The sequence below is a fragment of the Pecten maximus genome, unplaced genomic scaffold, assembly GCF_902652985.1.
Source record: "Pecten maximus unplaced genomic scaffold, xPecMax1.1, whole genome shotgun sequence".
In the NCBI taxonomy this organism is placed as follows: Eukaryota; Metazoa; Mollusca; class Bivalvia; order Pectinida; family Pectinidae; genus Pecten; species Pecten maximus.
In genome coordinates, this window is record NW_022979484.1 from 101,659 (window position 1) to 114,537 (window position 12,879).

At 36.0% G+C, this 12,879-nt stretch overlaps 1 long non-coding RNA gene across 1 annotated transcript; it reads left to right on the plus strand.

Annotated features, from left to right (window-relative positions):
• Window positions 1-9,993: 9,993 nt before the first annotated feature.
• Window positions 9,994-12,615, plus strand: LOC117318717. Its single transcript, XR_004530436.1, has 3 exons — window positions 9,994-10,058; window positions 11,514-11,546; window positions 12,531-12,615. It is a non-coding gene; the product is annotated as an uncharacterized LOC117318717 (long non-coding RNA).
• Window positions 12,616-12,879: the final 264 nt, after the last annotated feature.

The following is a 12,879-nucleotide window of genomic DNA, read 5'->3' on the forward strand; positions in this document are numbered from 1 at the left end:
CTCAGGCGTCTACACATGAGGAATTTTTCCTGAGATTAGAATTTAAAATATTTGCAGATTCCTGTCGGTCTCCCTCTATAAGTATATACAAAGATGTGTCATCAGCAAACAGTTTCAAATCTGAAGTTAAATTTTCACATATATCATTTATATATAATAAAAATAGATATGGACCCAACACGGAACCTTTGAGCACACCTGCCTGAATGGTTTTCCAAGAAGTTCTGAATCCATCGACGACCACTCTCTGCATCCTACCGTTTAAATAAGATGAAAACCACTTAATCATATTTCCCCTGATACCAATTTTTTTTTCAATTTATATATTAGACCATCATGTCAAACTTGGTCAAAAGCTTTACTTATATCGCAGAAAACCATTCTTGCCTCTTTACCCTTATACAAACGTTTTACAATTGTGTCATATATATGCAATAGTTGAAAAGTAGTTGAATCTTTAGATAAAAACCCCGATTGATTACTGGAAATGATATTATTCTCTGATAGAAAATTAAACATGTACTTTTTTACAATTTTGTCTTATATTTTACTAAAAATAGGAGTAACAGAGATTGGTCGAAAATTCGATGGATCAGATCGTAAACCGTTGCCTTTATAAATTGGAGTGACATTAGAATGCTTCCATACAGTCGGAGGAATACCAGAAGAAATAGACTTGTTAAATAGTACATGCAGTGGTTTAATAAGCGAATTAGAAATACCTTTAATAAATTTAGGGGGAATAGTATCCGGACCTGCAGGTTTACTTGCGTTGAGAAGACGTAACTGATCTACAATGTCTTGCTCGGTAATATTGATAGTAGAGAAGGTATGTTGAGGTTGGGGACAATCAGATGGTAAATCGTCAGCATTCTTATTGGAAACCGATATAGACGTAAAATAGTCGTTGAAGGATTCAGCTTTGTCAATAGGGTGTAATTTTAACTCTCCGTTTACAACCAAAGGGGCATCTGCTTCATTTTGTTTTTAGATTCATAACTGATTTGGCAATACGCCTTCACTTACCGGGCGGAATAGACTTATTAACTAAGGGTGATTGGAGTTTAGAAAGTTTTTTTTCTTTTGCCTCTTGGATAGAAGAAATCACTTCGTTCCGAATAGTTCTTAATTTGTTCCAAGAGGCAGGAGTATTGGTTAATTTAGCTTTCGAATGCTGACGATTTCTCTGACGAATTTTTATTATAATGTCATTCGTCATCCAGATTTTATCGTTGGGCCTAATAGTTACAGTATTTTTTGGAACATATTGGTCAATAGCTGTAAGAATTGTATCAGTGAGGATAGCATTCATGTTATTGGTATCACCTTGTAAGCGTTCATTCCAATCGATAGAATTAAGAAAGTTGTTAGCACCGTCGTAGTCTGTATTATTAAAATATAGGAGTGTTTTTTTATAAGCATGGTTTTTAAGAGATTTAAAATTGAGCTCTGTAGTTCCTGGACAGTGATCACTACAAGAGGGACTATGTACTGAAGTATTAGCTATAAGATTAGTATTATTAGTTATTAATACGTCTATTAGTTTTGAAGAAGAAGAAGTGCATGTAATTCTTGTAGGTTCCGAAACGGTATTTTCTAATCCATACTTTAATAAAATTCTTTGAAAATGAGAATTTGGATTAAGATTAATCATATCTTGATTTATATCGCCCACACGAATAATGTCTCTTTGTAAATCAGCTACATTGTTGAGATTATCATCGAGAATATCCCAGTAACTAACTGAGGTATTAAGGGGTCTATATATACAACCAATAAGAATAGATTCTAGATAAGTTCAAGATTATTGGACTCAAGGTCCGGTCTACGCTTAATGTTAATGTTATTTTTAGCATAAATAAGTATCCCGCCTCCATTATTATCGCGATCTTTTCTAAATATATTACCAAAGTTATCCAAGGAAATGTTATTAGCTCACCTGGACCGAAGGTCCGGTGAGCTTATGCCATGGTCCGTCGTCCGTCGTCCGTCGTCCGTCCGTCAACATTTGCTTCAAATCGCTACTAGTCAAAAAGTTCTTATTGGATTTTGACCAAATTTGGTCAGAAACATCCTTGGCAGAAGGGGATCAGATTTTGCATAAATGGTGACTCTGACCCCCAAGGGGCCTGAGGGGCGGGGCCCAATAGGGGAAATTGAGGCAATTCCTTTAAATCGCTACTAGTCATAAAGTTATGAATGGATTTGAACCCAATTTGGTCAGAAACATCCTTCAGGGAAGGGGAACAGATTTTGCATAAATGGTGACTCTGACCCCCAAGGGGCCAAAGGGGCGGGGCCTAATGGGGAAATAGAGGTAATTCCTTCAAATCGCTACTAGTCATAAAGTTATGAATGGATTTGAACCCAATTTGGTCAGAAACATCCTTTGGGGAAGGGGAACAGATTTTGCATAAATGGTGACTCTGACCTCCAAGGGTCCGAAGGGGCGGGGCCTAAGGTAGCAGTGTACAGTAAAAATGCCAAATTCTGAAAAATATGGCACATGCTTTAGATATGTAAACATTGCCAGTTAACCTTACATATAACCTCTAATAAAGTATATATATTTGAAATCTGTACAACATTTGCAATTTTAATAGAGCTCTGAAGGATAAGTAAACTGATATTTTCTGTGATTTTTAGAGCTGTGAATACCATGGTAACAGCTTAAAAAATTCTCAAAAATTGCAAAATATTATGATATTTGACCCAAAATGGCACAATTCTCTACACAATTTTTTTTCTGAGACCTATTTAAAATTAAATATCTCTATCCCAAAGACAGAATTAATCTTGTTTGGACATATGTTGTAAATTAAGTTTTTCCGCTATCTTACCTTTTCTGTGGGCTTCCATTTTGCGCTGTAGGCCAAACTAAATTTCCTGTGTAAACACACGTTCGGAAAATCCGGATATTTAAAATCCGGAACCAATTTATTGATTTTTGTTTTAATAAATGTGAAGCCTGTATGTACTACTTCATACTGGATATACCAATTATAGTGTACATTTATTTTTTCATTTTTTATACATATCATAATACAGGAGTTATTTGCTTAACAAAAAAATTGCCCATGGCCAGGCTGTCTTACTGTGGTGTGCTACCTTATACATCACTTTTGTTAATTCTAATTTTACTAAAAAGCCCATGAATGTCTAGAATATGTTCCGACGAACAAAATGACATATCGGGTTACTGTGTATCTTTAATAGTCACCGAGTATTGCTGATTTCCCTGAGAGGTGTATTTTGACAACTTTTTCTCCCAATCCAGTAATAAGGGGAGGTAATTTTGAAGATGAAAACTCCCATAATTCTGTATATCTCTTGAATAAAGTTGTGTTTTGAGTTGAATGTGGTACTTTGAGTCTCTGTGCATGTAATCAAGCAAAAATACTATACAACTATCAAATTTAGCCTTGTAATATGACGTCATAGTTACCATGACGTCATCAGTAACTATGACGTCATCAGATGGTATCTATGACGTCATAAATACTCAATGGTGTCATAATAAATAACCAAATTCCTTTCCAAACCTCAGCTTAGCAACACATGCAATATTCTAACTGATAAATCATGACATGACATCCAAGATTTCAAAATGTCATGCCTATGACATCACAGTCATCTGTTTCCACCCCGGTAATTCAGATATGTACCAATGATCATATGAAAGTGTCCGCTGATCCCATTTTATGCGGAAAATGCTATTTTTTCTGCTTTACCGAAGGAAGTGACAATAATTGACAATATTGTATCAACCGTACACTCCATCAATTGAAATTACATGCTTACCAATGTATAAATAAATTGAAAATAATGGTTTCACCAAATATTTCAAAAAATAACACTTACTGTAATAGTTTCCATGGATACGGGGTAATAAATCAGGTAAAACAAACCAGAATTCAGTCTATATGGTTTGTTAGATACCCAATAAATTATTTTGGGTTTGTTATAAAACATAGAATATCTTTTCAATTTACACTGACTCATTAACATTATGCTTAATTAACCCACCCTTAAAATGGGTAAATATGCGAGTTACCTCCCTTGATTCCTCTAATATGACAAGCCTGATAATAAACAAGTTTTAAATTGTTTTTATGCATTTTTGAGCAATAATGAACTAAAATGAAGCTTAATCAAGCATAATTAAGCACAATTTCCAAAAAATGACATTTTTCAGCCCTTATAAGGTAGCAGTGTACAGTAAAAATGCCAAATTCTGAAAAATATGGCACATGCTTTAGATATGTAAACATTGCCAGTTAACCTTACATATAACCTCTAATAAAGTATATATATTTGAAATCTGTACAACATTTGCAATTTTAATAGAGCTCTGAAGGATAAGTAAACTGATATTTTCTGTGATTTTTAGAGCTGTGAATACCATGGTAACAGCTTAAAAAATTCTCAAAAATTGCAAAATATTATGATATTTGACCCAAAATGGCACAATTCTCTACACAATTTTTTTTCTGAGACCTATTTAAAATTAAATATCTCTATCCCAAAGACAGAATTAATCTTGTTTGGACATATGTTGTAAATTAAGTTTTTCCGCTATCTTACCTTTTCTGTGGGCTTCCGTTTTGCGCTGTAGGCCAAACTAAATTTCCTGTGTAAACACACGTTCGGAAAATCCGGATATTTAAAATCCGGAACCAATTTATTGATTTTTGTTTTAATAAATGTGAAGCCTGTATGTACTACTTCATACTGGATATACCAATTATAGTGTACATTTATTTTTTCATTTTTTATACATATCATAATACAGGAGTTATTTGCTTAACAAAAAAATTGCCCATGGCCAGGCTGTCTTACTGTGGTGTGCTACCTAATGGGAAAATAGAGGTAATTCCTTAAAATCGCTACTAGTCATAAAGTTATGAATGGATTTGAACCCAATTTGGTCAGAAACATCCTTCAGGGAAGGGGATCAGATTTTGCATAAATGGTGACTCTGACCCCCAAGGGGCCTGAGGGGCGGGGCCCAATAGGGGAAATTAAGGCAATTCCTTTAAATCGCTACTCGTCATAAAGTTATGAATGGATTTGAACCCAATTTGGTCAGAAACATCCTTTGGGGAAGGGGAACAGATTTTGCATAAATGGTGACTCTGACCCCCAAGGGGCCAAATGGGCGGGGCCTAATGGGGAAATAGAGGTAATTCCTTCAAATCGCTTCTAGTCATAAAGTTATGAATGGATTTGAACCCAATTTGGTCAGAAACATCCTTTGGGGAAGGGGAACAGATTTTGCATAAATGGTGACTCTGACCCCCAAGGGGCCTGAGGGGCGGGGCCCAATAGGGGAAATTGAGGCAATTCCTTTAAATCGCTACTAGTCATAAAGTTATGATGGATTTGAACCCAATTTGGTCAGAAACATCCTTTGGGGATGGGGAATAGATTTTGCATAAATGGTGACTCTGACCCCCAAGGGGCCAAAGGGGCGGGGACTAATGGGGAAATAGAGGTAATTCCTTCAAATCGCTACTAGTCATAAAGTTATGAATGGATTTATACCCAAATTGGTCAGAAACATTCTTATGTGAAGGGGAACAGATTTTGCATAAATGGTGACTCTGACCACCGTGGGGCCAAAGAGGCGTGGCCCCATATGGGAAATAGAGGTAATTCCTTCAAATCGCTACTAGTCATAAAGTTATGAATGGATTTGAACCCAATTTAATAAGAAACATCCTTTGGGGAAGGGGAACAGATTTTGCATAAATGGTGACTCTGACCCCGAGGGGCCAAAGGGGCGGGGCCCCATATGGGAAATAGAGGTAATTCCTTAAAATCGCTACTAGTCATAAAGTTATGAATGGATTTGAACCCAATTTGGTAAGAAACATTCTTGGGGGAAGGGGAACAGATTTTGCATAAATGGTGACTCTGACCCCTGAGGGGCAAAAGGGGCGGGGCCCCATATGGGAAATAGAGGTAATTCCTTCAAATCACTACTAGTCATAAAGTTATAAATGCATGTTGTAAACTCAGAGAGTCTGGACTTCATTATTTCTTTAAAGCAGTTGGGATCCCCACGCTATAACCATAAATAGCATTGTTTGAGGTTAACAAACAAAAGGAATTGAACATGAACATTATTTTGACATTTGGTCAAATCGAACCAGGTGAGCGATACAGGCCCCATTTGTGATGGTAGGTACAAATACGTGAACAAATAACCCTGTCTCATCTGATATATGAGAAACGTTTGGAATGCCGAAGTGTTAACAGACGTGTCATCCCAAAATGATTTTATATGGATACAGTGTATAGGTGGACGATATTGTAAAAATACTTCATGCACTATTGTGAACAAATAATCCTGTCTCATCGTGATATTTGTGTTTCGATTGAGTATGAATAAGGTAAGTACATATACCTTGCAAGACACAAGAGTCAGATTAGGCCGGGAGAAATATCCCCATATTCCAGATATTGCCCGAAATCATTGTGTGACATTTGAATCAGCTAGATGATTGTTCGATCAAACTGTTTTTCACCATTTTCACTCTATATTCGCTATGCATTACTTGTAAACAGTACTTTGTTTCGGTTTGTATGCTAAATTTATGATAGTTATTTTTTTAATTGGGATTAATTGAGTGATTAATTGGTTGATCAAATATAGAACAGCCTATTAATATATCTGGTCATACAGAACCAAGAATAGAAGCAAAACGACATCAAAGTCAAATCAACATCACATTCTTTATGATGCATTGATATCGTGGAAATATTCACTTTCTCAAACAGTCTCTTCGTGTTATTAACTTGGTAACATTTTCAAGAATATGCTGAAAATCGATAAGTCTATCATGAAGTGCTTAACAGTTAACCCCCTTCGCATACCACAAAAACCTCCTTGCTTTATTTAACATGTATGAATTATAACAAATAAGTGACCAAATCGGCGGGCGAGACTGACTTCTCTCCTGATAACTTTGTAACAAAGACGCCAATTAAAAAATGAATCTTGATAGAGTGTAACTTATTATCAGGATGTGACATAGGTGTATGTTATTCCATTTGAACTTCACAAACGATGAAACAAAAGAATTAAAACATGTGTAAGGTGTTTATATAGAAATACGTATCATGGCCGAGGGCAGCCTTCACAGCCCAATGTATTGGAAGTTTAATGCAACAAATAGAGACGCACTAAGCCATCATAAAAACAAACGGGACATATATATTACAATATTAGTTAACATACAGTGAATATTGTTTTTAAAATAATTAAAGTAATTTAGAATAAGGTACACATTTTACATTGTATACATGAACCAAATTGAACGTATTGTTTCCATATTTTAATTAAAAGGTAAAATTAATTTATGTCTTCGGGCATGAAACATTTTATCTTTTCATACAGTGATATCGAAGACTTGAAAATAAAACTACATGCACGTACATCTTGTTTATCTATGAAAGCATGGACTAGATATCAACATGAAAAAAAAACAATAGTTAAACAAATAATTGAGAATCGTTATATTCAGAGGTATTTATATTTGAAAGGACATGTAAGGATGGAAAGTATGATATGAAAAGATAAGTTGCAATGTCATGCATGGGTTGAACAAATATAGTCTCGGTTAAGTATGAAGAAAAACAATCATCTAAATAGTTCTGCCTAGTTAGTGCTAAACAATGAATGCATGATTGTTTATTGCAGTTTACAATAATAATTAGTATGTTCACACACAATTGCAACAATTGGACACTGTAACAACATGAAGCTTGCGTGACATATCAAGTTTACAAGTATGTAATACTTCAGCACTTACGAATGTGACAATATAACAATTTGAATATACCCCCGGAAGTTTACACAAAACATTAATAGCTGAAGTACAATAACCTTGGTCTCAAATGAAGAAAAATGCACTCTTGTGTAATGATACAAAACATGTTTATACATAATTGTCAAACACCATTGAACAGGTAACACAACAATTGTATTCAAAATACATTACCACATGAAATAATATGTTCAGACAGAAAATATTCAAGTCATACCTATACTCGTACAGTCAGATCACATATGAGCCACAACCAAATACAAACTTAATCAAGCTTGACCTAACCAGGGTTTCTGGAGTTTGCGATGGAAGAGAAAAAATACGAATCTGCCAGGACTCAAACTAGGGACCTCCACACATTTTTAGGTCACCTGAGACAAAGTCTCAGTTGACCTATTGCGATCGCCTTTCGTCCGGCGTCGTCCGTCGTGAGTCGTTCGTCGTAAACAATTTACATTTTCAACTTCTCAATAACCAACAGGCGCAGATTCCTGAATTCGGGTGTGTAACATGCTGGGATGAAAGGCAACAAAGTTTGTTTAAGTTGATGACCTTGACCTTCATTCAAGTTTACAGAGGTCAAATATGTTAAAATCTTTAAACAACTTCTTCTTTATAACCAAAAGGCCCAGAGACCCATTTGGTTTGGTTTGGTTTATTTTGTTTAACGTCCTATTAACATCTAAGGTCATTTAAGGACGGCCTCCCGTGCGTGCGGTATGTATGCGTGTGGTGAGTGCGTATGTGTTTCGGGAGGCCGCGATATGTTCGTGTTAAGTCTCCTTGTGATAGGCCGGAACTTTTGCCGATTTATAGTGCTACCTCACTGAAGCATACTGCCGAAGACACCCAGCAGCACACCCACCCGGTCACATTATACTGACAACGGGCGAACCAGTCGTTCCACTCCAAATATGCTGAGCGCTAAGCAGGAGTAGCGACTGCCATTCTCTGGTATGTCTCGCCCAGGGGACAAAATCCAAAGCCTTCCTCACAGGTGCGAACGCTCAACTAAAGGCCAAAAGTGAGGCATTGTCAAGGGAGACACCAGGAAGAAGAAAGTTGTTAAGAAAGAAGAGAAAAGATAAGATCCCAAGTTAAGTCGCCTCTTACGATCATGCAATGGGGGCAGCAGGTACAATTCTTACGCCCTACCTGCAGGGAGCCCAGAAACCCAATATTAGGTCTTAAGCATGCTGGGTTGTAGGGCTACCAAGTTTGTTCAAATGGATGACCTTTACTTTTATTCAAGGTCACATGGGTCAAATATGCTAAAATCTTTAAACGACTTCTTGATAACCAAAATATTAGGTCTGTAGCATGCTAGGATGAAGGGCTATTAAGTTTGTTATAATGGATGACCTTGGCCTCCATTCAAGGTCACAAGGATCTAACATACTAAAATCTTTTTAAACAACTTCTTGATAACCAAGTGACCCAGAGACCCAATATTGGTTCTGAAGCATGCTATGATGAAGGGCTACAAAGTTTGTTCAAATGAATTACCTTGACTCACATTCAAGGCCACGTCGATCAAGTATGCTTAGCCAAAGTACCGAGAGACATTATATTGGTCCTGTAGCATGCTTTCAAATGACTGCAGGATCTATATATGAAAAGATCACTGCATTGCAGATGAGCGATTCGGGCCCATTGGGCCTTTGTTCAAAATAGCCGCCGACTTCTGATTAGTTGAGGCTTGTCCGGACAACTTCTACGAAAATACTCAGACCTCAGCTCAGGACCATCGGTCAAAGGTCAAAATGTGTATCACTCTTAAATATTTTGTAATGAGGCAAAGTTTGTTGTAATTAAGTTAAATGACCGTCAGGATATGTGCACGAACCTTAGAAGTTATCCCGAGTAAACAAATCCATTCTTCGCTGTAGACTGATTTCCATTTTTATTTCGGCATATTAGAGCTTAGATCTTTTTCAGCCGTTCAGTAGTATGGAAACCAAAACAAAAGTAACTATATATATAGTAAGTGACATGGCCGCCGAAAAGAATTCGCTGTGCAGACGACTGATTGAATTGTTGATTTGTAAGATAACGTTGTTGGCTCACTTTAAAAATCGTTCTGATTTCAATACAGTTGAAATATGAAGATATCTGACGGACTGGTTTATTTTTTAATTATTATAAACCGAACAAGATCCAACTACACTTCAATAATTATTTTATTGCAGTAAGGAATCACTGATGTTTAACGAATACAAACCTTGGGTGAGTACTTAATTTATTAGTTCGTTTGTTTTTTTTTCTCATTCTTTAACTTAATATCAACCAAGTTTGATGAAATTTTATATGCAGCCATATATCGATTCGATATCGGATGAGTTCGAAAAGTTCGATACTTTGATGGTATGCACATGTTGGTCCTGACTAACACCCGGGGGCTTATGGACGGGGCCAAAAATGGTAAAATTAGTTGAAATTTCAAACATTTTCTTATCAAGACCCAAATAAGATGAAATTAAATAATATTCATGGATAAAAGGGCCTTAATGGTTTTGTACCAAAATTGTGAATCACATGACCCTAGGATCTCTCTCCATTTGTGGAGGGTTACACTTTACTATAGTTTATATAGTGAAATCTTATGTATGACTATCATTTGTTTTATTTCTTTTTCGGAATTCATTCAGAATCGGTAAATATTATCAGCATAGGAAGAGAGCTTGATATTGGCAATATATGATCAACATATTACTGGTGTTGAAAGTGATACGGGAATAAAATTCCTAACTAGCTCTTACATTGAGATGTCCAGTTATTCCAGTACTTGCCTGGTGACATCAGATGCTGTGTTTGGGGAGTCATGTCATGTCATGTCTTCGTTGACCGTCTAATTTTTCACGTGTTTTTTTTCTTTCCCTCCTAATGGCGAAACATTATCATACAATGTAAATGTATGGAACGCAGGCGATTTCTTTCCTGTGATATGTTGACAAGTCCGTGAATTTGTTTAATAGGAATTGTTCGTCTTTTCTCAGAAAGTCAGTTTTCAGGAATGTTTGCTACAACTTCAACATGCAGACGAATGCCTGCACCACGTTTGTTTCATGTACTTTACATTATCACTTAGGTAGACATCCTACATCTACTTCAACGAACTTTTTCATTTGCCTTCCATGCAGGGAAGGAGTTTTATCATCAAACGTTGTTGCAATACAAAGGCGTAGCAAAATGGCGATTGCTGCTTCGATTGTAGCGTTTATTCCTTCAGAAACTCTATCATTTGTTATGCAGTGAAGCTTCATGTACTTTATCAGCAAGTTCATTTTTGCACACTGACGTAGGTGTTCAACTATGCTCAGAGATTGGGGATATCTATGATATCCATGATAAAAACAATCTTCTTAGTCGCTTCCTCTGTTTTGACATGCAATATACAGTCGTGAAAATAAGAAGCAGTCGCTTTTCAGAGAATTTATGTGATTCTTTCTTTTAGTAATAGGAGTTTTGCTCAGTGTTTTAAGCAATGTTAGAGAATTCGCTTCACAAGGTTGAAAACATACATTTTCCTGTCCCGGTATTGAACAATACCAATGCTCTGATGCTGTCAAGAAAAACCCCAAAAAACGTTTCAGATCGTTTTGATAATTATTATTTTTTAAATAATCATGACAGCATTAATATGTCATATTGCGTAATACTTCACTTTGTCCTTTGTTTCAGTTTTTAACTTGGTGGGAGGTAGCATCAAAAGACGTGAGTTGTTTCAATGTGTTTCATTTTACACAAGGAACGTTTGCTTCACAATAATTCCAGAAACAAATTTCTTTGTCGTTACCATTTTAATGTCCTAGAATGCTTCATATAGTCCAATGTTTCCTCAATGGGACACTTGGGAATATTATTTATCCAAGCCTTCAAAAAGTATAATAAAATACTTACTAAAATCAAAGTATTCTTCGTCCTTTTAAGTCAATGTCACTACAACAAAACAAAATTAATTAAGATTGGTTCAATAGAATTGCCGTTATTACTCAAAGTCTCCAAAATCGGAAATGAAGTTACGGTGGTCATCTTGTTTCCTACCCAGAAAATAATCAGATATATAATTTTATATATAGCTTTTTAACTCGGTTAAGGTCTGTATGACTCGGTTTACGTCTGTGTGACTCGGTATAGATATATGTAATTTATATAGATATATGTAACTCGATATATATCCATGTAACCTGGTATAGGTTAATGTGACTCGGTATAGGTCTATGCTACTGTGTATAGGTCTAAGTGACTCGTTGTATGTCTATGTTACTCTGTATATATCTATGTAACTCGGTATACGGGCATTGTATATGAAACAAATTAACGAAAAGCATTTGTGTCATGAAAGACTTGCCTAAATCGTGTGTTGGAAAACGCAACTCATCAGAGACATGTTAAAACATATTTTGAATTACCATTTACCAATTATCCACCACGACCAAGCTCTTGTGATTTGTAGGGTTGTTAGTGTATTTATTATTTACTTATACCGTAGTTCTGATACATATTTCTTTCTCATCTATCGCCCATTAATTTAAATCAGAACATTATTTTAGTATTTAATTTCATTATAAAGACCAGTTTTGTCAGATCTTTACAAATCATCAACATGCATATTTGTAAAATTTGTACAAACAATATTCGGAGTTTATATCTTTACCGATAGATATACACGATTGAACATATTCCACTTTGATACAGGGTGATGCTTTGGAAAGAGCAGCGTCACGGGGGAAAACTGAAATAGCCAAACAACTACTAACTTCCGGTGCTGATCCTAACAAGGTGAGTGTTGTATTCAGCCATTGGTTCATTTCAGACACTTTTTAACCCAAACACGTCTACTGGTTCCGAGTTTCGTTACCGTTTACAGATGTTTGCAACATTTCCAATATTTGGTATTAGTCTTACCGTTACAAAATGAAAGAATCATTAATGTAAATATCTCATTTTGACACAGGGTTATGCGTTGGAAAGAGCAGCATCACGGGGCGAAACTGAAATAATCAAGCTACTACTTACTTCCGGCGCTGATCCTAACAAGGTGAGC